We start from the raw sequence: 11,792 nt of genomic DNA, 5'->3' as shown, positions 1-11,792 counted from the left end.
TGCCCGTTTTAACCCTGAAGACCTGCGTCTCGGGTAAATACGCCCTCCAGTCTCAGCCCGCGTCCAGGGCCAACGTGTGCCCTCGGAGCAGCCTCCGCCCCTGCCCGCCCGCGGCAGGCACCTTGCCCGTGACGTCACGGGGAGTCCCTCTGCTCTGGCAGCTTCCTTCCCCCGCGCTGGGATCTCACCTGGCTCCTCGGTGGGTCCAGGAGGGACAGCGGCACCCAGGCTCTGTGGCAGCCCCGTGGCACGGTCCAGCACGGTCCAGCACGGTCCACGGTCCTAGTCCGGCCTCTTCCTGCCGCCAGAGGTGGCTCGGGCCACACCGCTGGGTGGGCTGCACCTGCCAGGCCAGCTGGGCTCTGGAGGCTGTGCCCACAGCCTGCAGGGCTGCCCCCCCAGGCCCCTCTGGGGTGGCGGAGCTCCACCCCCCGGCAAGGGCTGAGCTATAATTACCTCTCCTCTTGGCAGAAATAGCAGCGACCCCAAGGGCAGGCCGCCGGCCCCAGATCGGGAGAGGAGGTGGCTGTTTCCCAGACCCCACAAACACAGGCCAGGCCTGCAGACAAGATGGGGGTCAACGGCCTGCCTTCCCTCCGGCCCACTGTGGCCTCCAGGCCAATCGGAGCTGTGCGGCTCTTGGAAAAACCCAGGGACTGGGGTCAGAGGTGGGGGGTGGGGCCAGAAAGTGGGGTAATGTGGGGCCGGGTGGGGTGTGGGCAGTAGGAGGGTGGGGTGACAGAGTCCAGCCTCTGGTGGGACTCTTCCCCAAAGTGGAACCTCAGGCGGGGAGGGAGATGTCCTGTCCCCAGACCCCGCACCCACTGCCTGGGGTCCCAGGAGGAAAAGGCACGCTTGTATCTCAAGCTGCCAATTTGGGGCACACTGGCTGAGCCCTGATATTGCCCAGTGTCCAGGGTTGAGGGGATGGCCAGCGGAGGGCTCCAGCATTCCCTGGGGCTCACCCTAGGGTGGCTGGGGCGTTTGGCTCCCTACCCCCACCCCTGCCGCAGGTTCAGAGCCCAGGCAAGTGCCGCTCAGCATGGGGGGGGGGTCACACAGCTCGAAGGTGGACGGTGGGCCCAGCTGCTGATGGCGTCGGGCCTGGGAGGGGTGGTGCCCGAGGCCACGGGCAAGGGGGAGGCAAGTGTGGGCAGCCCCCCGATGGGTTGTTGGGGTTCAATCAGTTGAGGAGGCTGCCAAGGAGGCATGCAGAGATCCCTACTCACGTGTCTCCTCTCGCCACTGGGGAGTGGGGGCGGCACCCCCAGGGCACCCGGGGTACACCGGGCTGGGAGGGGCAGTGGGAGAAGAGGGTCCCCGAGGGCTGTGCCGGGTGCACCCTCCGCGCTGGAGGTCCCAGGGCAGCTTGGCTTCCTGGGTCCCTCTGTCCCTGGCCTGGTAGCAAGCCGCCCCCAGGAGTCCAGCGCTGGCCACCTGGAGGCCCTGTGCAGCTGCTTGGGGACGTCTTCGCCCGCAGCCCTGGCCATGCGGCCAGCTGGCTCTGGTCCCAGCTGTAACGTCCCAGCCTCGTCCACCACCGTGTGCTGCGCCCTCCGCACATGTCTCCGTCCACTGGGTCTCTGCCGACGGGCCTTGCGGGGCGAGACAGGGAGGGGTGGCCCAGAGAATCCTTGGAGCGTCCCCAGTGGCCGGGACGGGGACTCTGAACCAGCACCCCGAGTTTGGCCCCAGCTGGGCCGCTGCCGGCCAGGAGCCCTGACCGATACCTCTCAGGAGAGAACCGCCCCCCTTCCGGTGCGCTGCCCTGTGCCAGCCTGGGACCCTGCTGTTCCCCGGAAAACAGACAATGACCCAGTGGCCATGTGGCCCCGAGGCCGAGAATAGAAAGGGCTTCACCGCGAGGAGCTGCTCACACGGCCACGGGGGCGGAGAGCCCAGTCTGCGCGGTGAGCTGGAGGCCGGGGAGCCCACGTCCCAGCCGGACCGGCAGGCAGAGAGCGACTCCCTCCCTCTGCCTTGTGTCCCCTCCAGGCCCACCCGGGGGAGGCCGCCCACACCGGGGAGGCCATGGCTTCCCTCGGGTCACCATCCACATGCTACCTCGTCCAGACGCCCTCAGACAGCCCCGAATAGCGTCCCACCAGCTGCCGGGGCGCCGGGCCCAGCCCGCCGACAGCTCACCACCCCAGGACTGCTGTTCCTGGGGGTCCGGGTGGCCACGGGGCTCAGGAGGCAGCAGGCTTGGGGTCACGGCCACCTCCATGTTGTCGCCCCCACCCACTCCTGGTGCCGGCCCTGGTGACAAGGTTCACAGTCTCCCCTTCTTTTTAAAAATTTTTTATTGATTTTTTAGAGAGAGAGGAAGGGAGAGAGAGAGAGAGAAACATCGATGTGAGAGAGAAGCATCAGTCGGCTGCCCCCTGCACGCCCCCTACTGGGGACCGAGCCACAACCCGGGCACGTGTTCTGACCGGGAATCGAACCAGGACCTCTCAGTCCACAGGACGATGCTCTGTCCACTGAGCCACACCGGCTGGGCCACAGTCTCCCCTTCCAACCCCGGTCTTCCTGCGGAGCCTGCCGGGGGCAGGGGGGATCAGAGTTGGGAGACCTGTGGGGCCCACAGGCCACCGCAAGTCACAGACTTGGGGGTTAGGGTACCTGGGAGGCACTGTCCCCGCACCCCAGATGCAAGAAAGCAGATTTAGGGGTCCACAGGGCTAGGATGAGAGATGGGGGGCCCCCCACAGTGAGGAGTCAAAGTGCGAGTCTGGTTCACGGTGGACCCAGGTGGGAGATGTTAACTTGGGGTCACCCTCTGTGCTGTGGTGGGTTGAAACGTGGTGCCCCAAAGATGTCCCTGTCAAATCCGGGAAGCGGAATTAATTTATTCGGGAATAAGGTCTTTGCAGGTGTGACTAGATAAGGGACTTGGAGGTGATCCTGGGTTATCTGGGTGGGCCCTAAATGCCTATGCTGTGTCCCTATAAGAGGGAGGCTTGAGCGTCGTGCCATGGGTGGGGAGGTCCGGGTTCGATTCCTGGTCAGGGTGCATGCCCAGGTTGCGGGCTTGATCCCCAGAAGGGGGCGTGCAGGAGGCAGCTGATCGATGCTTCTCTCTCACATCGATGTTTCTATCTCTCCCTTCCTCTCTAAAAAAAAGAGGGAGACTTGACCCGGAGGCGGCACCGCTCAGCCCAGGTCTTGGTTCGGGACCTTTCGGGCCCATCAGAGAAGACGTCCGCTGCCCGGTCCTGGCACGTGGCTGTGGCCTCACCGCGGAGGGTCGACCAGCCCTGAGATGACAGCAGGGCCACGGGGCTGGAGAAGGGACCTGAGTGCCCAGGGACCGAGCAGAGTGGGGTCCGAGGACGAGCCCCGGGCCCTGAGCGTGAGGAGAAGCTGGTGGGGCCGGGAGAAGGGAGAGGGCTCTCGGGTCACTGCCGGTGCAAGAGGGGCGAGGACTGGAAAGTCACCTGGGGTGTGGCCAGAGCTGCTTGGTAGGCTGGTGAGAGCAAAGCCCGCGGGTGGGGGTTCAGGAGAGAAGGAAGGGGGGCAGACAGTACAGGCTTTGGGTTGGATCTGGGTGAGACCCAGGAGGGAGTGGGCAGGCGGGGAGGATTTCTACCAGGCAGGAACGGCTGGCAGTGAGGTAGTGAGTCCTCTGTCACTGGAGGCAAGCAAAGGATGATTCCTGCTTCTGGGGGCTCTCAAAGTCTCCTCGCCTGGGCATAGGGCCCAGTGGGGAGTGCAGAGGGAGGGAAGCTCGCAGCGTGGAGTGGAGGCGCCAGCCCCGTCCCCCGTGCTCCTGACATGACCGCCAGGTGGAGGTTCTTCTCTCTGGGCTGTTGTTTTTAAATTTTTAATTATTTTATTTTTTTTGGTTTCACTTATTTTTTTTTCCTTATTGTTGAATGTATTACAGATGTTCCTCATTCCCCCCCACTGACCCCCTCCTCCTCACTCCCGCCCCCCTCCTGCCTTTTCCCCACACTGTTGTCCATGTCCATTGGTTATGCATATAAGTTCTTTGGTTTGTTTCTTTCAACCCCTTTCCCTTTGAGGTTTGTCAGTCTAGCAACTAATTTGTACTTCTTAATCCCTTCACCTTTTTCACCCATTCTCCCAACCCCCTCCCATCTGGCAACCAACCACATGTTCTTTGTATCTATGAGAATGTTTCTGATCTACCTGTTCACTTTGTTTGTAGATTCCATTGTCGATAGCTATGTATTCATTGCCATTTTGTTTGTTCATATATTTTATCTTTTTCTTCAAAAAGACCTTTCATTATTTCATATAATAACGGTTTGGTGGTGATGAACTCCTTTAACTTTTTCTTGTCTGGGAGACTCTTTATATGGCCATCGATTCTAAAGGACAGCTTTGCAGGATAGAGTAATCTTGGTTGTAGGTTCTTGCTTTTCATCACTCTGAATATTTCTTGCCACCCCCTTCTGGCCTGCAAAGTTTCTTTGGAGAAATCAGCTGATAGTATTATGGGAGCTCCCTTGTAGGTAACTAACTGCCTTTCTCTTGCTGCTTTTAAGATTCTCTCTTTGTCTTGAACCTTTTGCATTTTGATGATGATGTGTCTTGGTGTGGGCCTCTTGGGGTTCATCTTGTTTGGGACTCTCTGTGCTTCCTGGACTTGTATGTCTGTTTCCTTCATCAAGTTAGGGAAGTTTTCTGCCATTATTGTTTCAAACAGGTTTTCGATTTCTTGTTCTCGCTCTTCTCCTTCTGGCACCCCCAAGATGCGAATGTTGGCACGCTTGAAGTTGTCCCAGAGGTTCCTCACACTATCCTCATTTTTTTGGATTCTTTTTTCTTTTTGCTGTTCTGATTGGATGTTTTTTGCATCCTTATATTCCAAATTGATGGTTTGCTTCTTGGCTTTACCTACTCTACTATTGAATCTGTGTAAATTATTCTTTATTTCAGTTAGTGCCTCCTTCATTTCTGACTGGTCCTTTTTTATGCTCTTGAGGCCCTCACTAAGTTCGCGGAGGTTCTCAGTAGTTCATTGAGCATCCTTCTAAGCAGTATTTTGAACTCAGCATCTGTTAGGTTGTTTATCTCCATTTCGCTTAGTTCTTTTCTTGCGGTTTTGTTCTGTTCTTTCATTTGGGACCTGTTTCTTTGTCTCCTCATTTTGGCTGCCTCCCTGTGTCTGTTTCTGTGTATTATTTAACAAGAGGTATGGGGCTAGCTGAGACCAGATGCTGCTCGTTTGAAAGCAGTTAGGAAAACCTGAAGCAGGATCCAAGACAGGCCAGTCCTATGGTTAAGCAACTGGCAATAGCTTGAGTGGACCTGAAAGTTGGGTGGGGCGGGGCCTCAGGGAGTCAGCAGGGCAGGGCTACCAGTGTGAGCCAGGTTGCTGGAGTCCCAGATATGGGGACTGTCTACCGCCCCAGGGAAGGGCTCACCAAAGGAACAAAGGCCTCCATCAGCATGTCTGTCCAGGAGAAAGCCCTCTCTCAAGCCCTCGCTCCAGTGCCAAACAGCTCAGTTCTTCCCTGTATGTCTCTGGCGCCCCTGGAGCTGCCTCCCCTCCAAGCTTAGAGGGAGAGAATCCAATAAGTCTGTGCGCGGGCCCTTTAAGGAGCTGCCTGGGGCTCCCACCGCCTCAGCTTCCCTGAGCCTCAGTTCCCGCTGGTTTTACAGCCAGAAGTGATGGGGATTCTCTTCCTGGCACTGGCACCCTGAGCGGGGCGCCTGGTGTAGGACGGGGACCCCTCAGTCCTCAGGGAGGACCTTCCCAGCCGAGGTGTCCTCCTGATTTGTATCCGCCACACGTGGGTGTGGGACCAGACAGTTCGCCTCCGCCCTCCTACCAGTCTCCTGTGGCTGCTGCTTTAATTCCGTAGTTGTACGACTTCCATTCAGCGCAATTTCAGGCGGTTTTGAATGATGGTTGTTCTGTAGTTTAGTTGTAACTTTGATGTGGTTGTGGGAGGACGGAGACCGCGTTACCTGCCCGCCATCGTGACCGGAGGTCCTTCGCTCTGGGTTTCAGAGGCCGGTGGAGGGTCCCGCGCGCTCGCAGCCCAGCTGTGCGGGCTCAGCGCTCCCCGAGGGCCCGCCGCGGGTCCTCCTCAGACTGAAGCCTGCGCCTTTGGGCAGCGGGGGCCGTGTCTGGCCACCCCACCATCCAGCCAGAGCCCTGATTCAGAAGATGAGGGGCCTGACGGCGGCTCCCAGCTTGGCGGAGCCCCGGTCACGGTGCAGCTGGCCCGCTCCAGTGGGGGGCCCAGCGTGCGCCCCCGCCCTCCCAGCACCGAGCCAAGGGAGCCGCCAGGCCCACTGCGCCGGCAGAGGTGGCCCTTCCCCTCTAAATTATTCACGGCCTCCGAGAGGCTGTGACCGTGTGTGGCTCTCTGCAGGAGCCATAACCCCAGCCACAGACTATATCTATAAAGCCGGGCCTCCCTCAGGCCGGCGGCCTGGGGGCCACACATAAGCCCTAACTGCCACGGGCCAGGGGGCCGGGGAGCGGCTGGTGTGGCTGGTTCCCCACAGCTGGGCGGCGGGGGTGCCTGTGTGGGAGGCCTGTGCCCACCCCACCTGCTGGGGGTCTGTTTGGGCTTTGGGGGGGGGCCACCGCACTCCTGGTGCCCTGCTGTGTGGGCCCCGCGCACGCCGCACCCTCAGCCCTGGCCCTGGGGACCTGGCCCTGCTGGTTTCCCACCAGGATTGCATGTCACATACAGCAGCACATGCGTGTGAGCGCGTGCTGGGTCACGGAGGTGCCGTGTGTCCCCTGACCCCCTCACGGCTTGGCCCGGGAGGCCCACTTCCGGTACCACATGGCTGTGTGGGCACAGCCGGAACCCCGGAAGGACCCCGGCACTGGAGCCAGAGGGCTGGGTCGCCCAGCGTCCCCTTCCCGGGCTGCAGGACCTCGGGCCCGTCACGGCCGACCCAGGAACGCCAAGCCTGGCCCGTGGGCGTCCCGACCTTGCGGGGTGTCACAGGCCTTCCCGATGCCGCGACCCTTTAATACAGTTCCTCATCTTGTGGGGACCCCCAGCCATGAAATTATTTTCGCTGCTACTTCATAACTGTAACTTTGCGACTGTTATGTCCTAGGCGACCCCTGTGAAAGGGTCATTCGACCCCCAAAGGGGCCACGACCCACAGGTTGAGAACCGCTGCTCTAGAGGGACCCGAGAGTCCCACCCTGGGGACAGCGAGGTGGGGTCTGCAGGGCGGCAGGCGGTGCTGGTCCACGTCGAGTTGGCCTGGCTGTAGCTGAGCAGATCAGGGCCCGATGTTGTCAGGTCCGCATGGCTCGGGGTGTGTTAACCGGGGCTGCCCTCCCGGGTGCTCTCCGGAGCCCTCAGGCCCAGGGTGGGGTGCAGGTCCCTCCGAGACTTCTTCGGAGCCAGAGGAGCTGGCTGGCCCGGAGGGCAGGAAGAGGCAGGCCGTGGGCCTCCAGAGACCGAGGCGGAGGAGAAACGCCCAGCTCTGCTGAGAGCTTTTGGGTCAAGAGCGGAGCAGGCAGATGGCGGGGGCCCAGGCGCTGTCCTGGTTAGACGGGGGCTACGGGGCCCAGCGACAAGCGGGATCTGGGCGCCTGCCCACCTCACGGGGCGTCCAGGGATCTGCAGACCCCCCTGGGCCGAGGGCACCCGGGCCGAGGGCCCCTAGCGGCTGTGCAGGAAACACCACGGCGGAATGAGGACCAAAGGAGCGAGCAGAAGTGTCTGAACCTCTCGCCCCGGCCCAGACAGCAACAGGTCCTGTGTGCTTCATGGAAATCAGGACCCACCCCCAGGTCTCACGGATACAGGGTGGGAGCCCCCACCACGTCCCCCCTCAGTTCACCCGCGTGGCCCCTTCAAAAACCAAGTAGACACAGCAGAAAGGGATGGGCTGCCCCAAACTCAACCGAGTGTCAGCCCAAACAATGCTGGCCGGAGCTGGTCCCTTGCTGGAGCAGGTCAGTGCATCCTCTGCGTGGGTGGGGGAGATTGTGCTGGTCTGGTGACCTGGGTGATGCCACCTCCCCCGGAGCCTCCCTGTTTGGAAAGGAGCCCTGGCCAGCGCCTGGGCCCCGCAGACACACGCCCCTCACAGGCTGGAGCTTCGAGGGAGCTGTGAGCACTGCCCTGTGCCCAGGGTGGGGCGGGGCGAGGCTCCTGGGTGATGGAGACAGCCAGGGAGGGGCTGGAGGCGCAGGTGGGACACAGGTGGACGGGGTGGGGGAAGGTGTGGGATGGACCCATGGGACAGTACAGAGTGGGGATCTGCCCCGCGTGCCCTGGACAGCGTTCGGGAGCTGGGCTCACAGGGGGGCTGGCCCAGGTCTCAGAAGACAATAGAGGGGCCCCCTGCAGGGCTGTGTCTGCCTTCCTACCTCACCCCTGCCCCTGCTCACCCTGCCGCTCCAAGGGGACAGGGGGATCCCTGGGCGCTGGCCCTCCCTGCTGCCTGCCCCCCCCTGCTGCCTGGCCCCTGGGCAGCCCGGCGCCCACACCTGCTCAGACTGGGACCTGTGGACCACGTCCTGTGGCCTGGGGACCGCAGGCTCGGACATGGGGGGGCCACAGCGGGCCCACGGAGGCCTCTGGAGCAGACCAGAGGGCTGGGGGAACCCCGCTTTTCCTAGTGGAGTCCTCTTTCCGTTTCTTATTAACAACAGAATTGATTGGGGTGCCAGAGGCGGCACCATCTGCATTTCAATGACAACACCCCGGGCTTCTGGGCTTTCTTCATTTACATGATGAAGCCAGCCCAGAGTTCCAGGGAAAAAGTAATTAAAAACCAACCAAGTAAAATCACCCTCAGGAGTGGAGGTGGCCCTGGGGGACCCTGGGGACGCTCTGGGGTGGGCAGGCAGGGAGGGGCCTGGCGGGACGGAGCTGGACCGCAGCAGGTGGATGTGGGTGCACCCCCAGGAGCAGGTGTGAAATGCACCCTGAGGAAGCCTGGATGAGAGCGTGGGTCTGAGACGTCGGAATGGGTGGGCTGTGACTGACTGAGCACAAAGCTAATCCTATTGAGGTTACAAAGTGCACCTGACACTCCCCCTCACACCCCGACCGTGCCCAGGGAACCCCTACCCCACAGAGCCACCCCTGAACTGAGTGGGGTCCTCAGAGAGCTGCCACGGGGACACACGGCCCTGCCTGGACAGCAGCATCCCGGGCTCTGGGTGGACTCCCACACTGTGGACACTCACCGGGTCTCCAGTCACCTGAACGCCCCATGGCCAGGAGGTTTCCTCAGTCCACAGTGAGGACGGCAGGTCCCCAGCTCCGGCACCTGCGGCTGCATCAGCCCCGTGCTGGTGTCCCCACATCCTCAGCATCCCTGGCACTGCCCCTCATGTGCCCCGAGTGTCCCAGCGCCCACGGGCACAGGAGCGTCGCTTCAAGAAGAAATGGTGCCAGGAAGCACCCTCGTCAGCTGGGTGGCCCCCTGCTGTCCTGTGGCACCCAAGACTGCTGGCTCACGCTGGAGGATCACACTTGCACATGCACACACGCGCACAGTCACCTGGCTGAGGGGCACATGCTCAGGCGTGGCTGGAACAAAGGCCTCTGAGAGGGAGGTGGCCTTGGTTCCCTCCGGGCTCTGCCTCCTGGGCCTGCAGCCAGCCTGCACCCCGGGGTGGGAGGCGGCCCACAGACACGCCCACGCCACGCCCCAAGGAGCTGATGGCGGCTGATTAAGTGCTAGACTTCGTAGTGCACAGAGCAGTGAATATTCTATGAAACCAGCCAACGCGAGAGCTGAGCCCCAGACACGCTGAGCAGCTGCAAACGCCCCGAACCCCGCGCAGGAGGCCAGGGGTCAGGAGTCAGGGGTCGGACCTCTGCAGAGTGTGATGAGCGAGTGAGTCATGAGGACGACACGCCGGGCACTGACGTCACAGGTGCGTTTACTCGGTGGTGAGACACCCCGTTTCCTCTTCAGCGCTCATCAGAGGGTTCCGCTGCCCTCCCCCTCCAGGCTGCCCAAGGAGCGCCCTGTTCCCCGGGGCCCGAGCAGCTTTCCCATCTTGCTGGTGTGGGGTACGCCTCCAAGACCTGAGAGGACCTTCTGCTAGAGGTGTTGGGGGGACACCAGCACAGGGTTGATGCAGCCACTGGTGCTGGAGCTGGGGACCTGGCTGTCCTCACTGTGGAGGGCTAGAGGGTGCAAAGCTGGTGTTGGGGGACACACGGACACCCCTCATTTCTCAGGCCTGCCCACTCATTATACCCAGTGCTGACCCTAGACAAACGGGGAGTGGGGTCCAGGCAGGGTCCCTGGAGCTAAGGGTGGCTAGAAGACAATTGCCAAGGGACCTCCCACCAAGTGGGTTCCGGGGGCAGTGGGAGGGGAGGGCGGGGTGGGTTGTGACCTGGCTGGGGGTCCTGGAGGCTATGGAGGACAGGAGCTGGGACGACCCTGGATGGGGTGGCCAGCCTTGACCTGCAGAGTGGACGGCAGCAGCGGTGGCAGCATGGACGGCGGCAGCGGTGGCAGCGTGGATGGCGGCAGCGGTGGCAGCGTGGATGGCGGCAGCCGTGGCAGTGTGGATAGTGGCAGTGGTGGCAGCGTGGACGGTGGCAGCGGTGGCAGTGGTGGCAGCGTGGATGGCGGCAGCGGTGACAGCATGGACGGCGGCAGTGGTGGCAGCGTGGACGGCAGTAGCGGTGGCAGCGTGGACGGTGGCAGCGTGGATGGCGACAGCGGTGGCAGCGTGGACGGTGGCAGCTGTGGCAGTGGTGGCAGTGTGGACGGCGTCAGTGGTGGCAGCGTGGACGGCGGCAGCGGTGGCAGTGGTGGCAGTGTGGATGGCGGCAGCAGTGGCAGCGTGGACAGTGGCAGCGGTGACTGCAGTGCCACGTCCATTGAAGAGGCAGCCTCAAAGCGGCCCCCAGGAACCAGTGTGCCCATTTCACACGTGGGGAGCCCAGGCCGAGGGGAGGGGAGATGCTCTGAGGCCATAGGCACTGGCCGTGGGGCTGGGGTCCTGTGAGAACAGGCCTCTGAGCCCGGAGGTCTGGGTGCGCCCCAGAGTCTGCGTCTCTGGTGCTGCTGGACCACGGGACAGCCTGAGCTCCCTGGCCAAGGCAGCTGGCTGAGGTGTGACCCCTAGGGCGGCCGGCAGGGACTGGGGACCTCAACACCTTCGCCCAGGCCTGTTGGCCACCAGCTGCCCCAACTGTGGTCCCTGGGGCACTGGGTCAAGTTCTGTCCATACCTCGGTGTGGTGAAGACAGGTGGGCCCTGACCCTGGCTAACGCCGTCCTTCTGTACACGGGGAACGCACCCCAGGTGTGGCAAAGGCCCCGGGACTCACCGTGGCACACCTGGAAGCTGCCCTGTGGTCCCCAAGCCTCAACCAGCTAGATTAGGGGACTCCCTCCCTTCTGGACCCAAGTGTGTGTCAGGGCGGGGGTCGGAGGGCCTGGGAGCTGGAGGACCCGCAGACCACAGCGCTCCGGCCTCAGTGCTGCCCGTTGCCGGCTGAGTCACGGCTCCATTTCTGCAGCCCAGGGAACCTGCGCTCTCGGCACAGTATCGGAGGACCTTGCGGTTCATCTCGGCTGCGTCCGGGCGGGAGGGAGGAGGTAGGGGCCGGCGTGATGGCTTTCTCCCATCATATCCACAAACCCACTGCTCTGGTCCACGGGGGTGCCGCTGTCCCCAGGGTGCTACAGTGCACTCTGCATCTTCAGTAAGATAGTTTACTCGTTCTTGCGCGCGCGCACACACACACACACACACACACACACACACTCTGTATGTTTGAAGCCCTGGGGAAGTATGCAGACGACTGAGGACGTTCGAGCGGTTAGTATCTTATCTCCTTCATCAACAAAAGC

Source organism: Molossus molossus, unplaced genomic scaffold (assembly GCF_014108415.1).
Source record: "Molossus molossus isolate mMolMol1 unplaced genomic scaffold, mMolMol1.p scaffold_m16_p_1, whole genome shotgun sequence".
Classification (NCBI taxonomy): domain Eukaryota; kingdom Metazoa; phylum Chordata; class Mammalia; order Chiroptera; family Molossidae; genus Molossus; species Molossus molossus.
Note: the sequence above shows the minus strand (reverse complement) of the source record.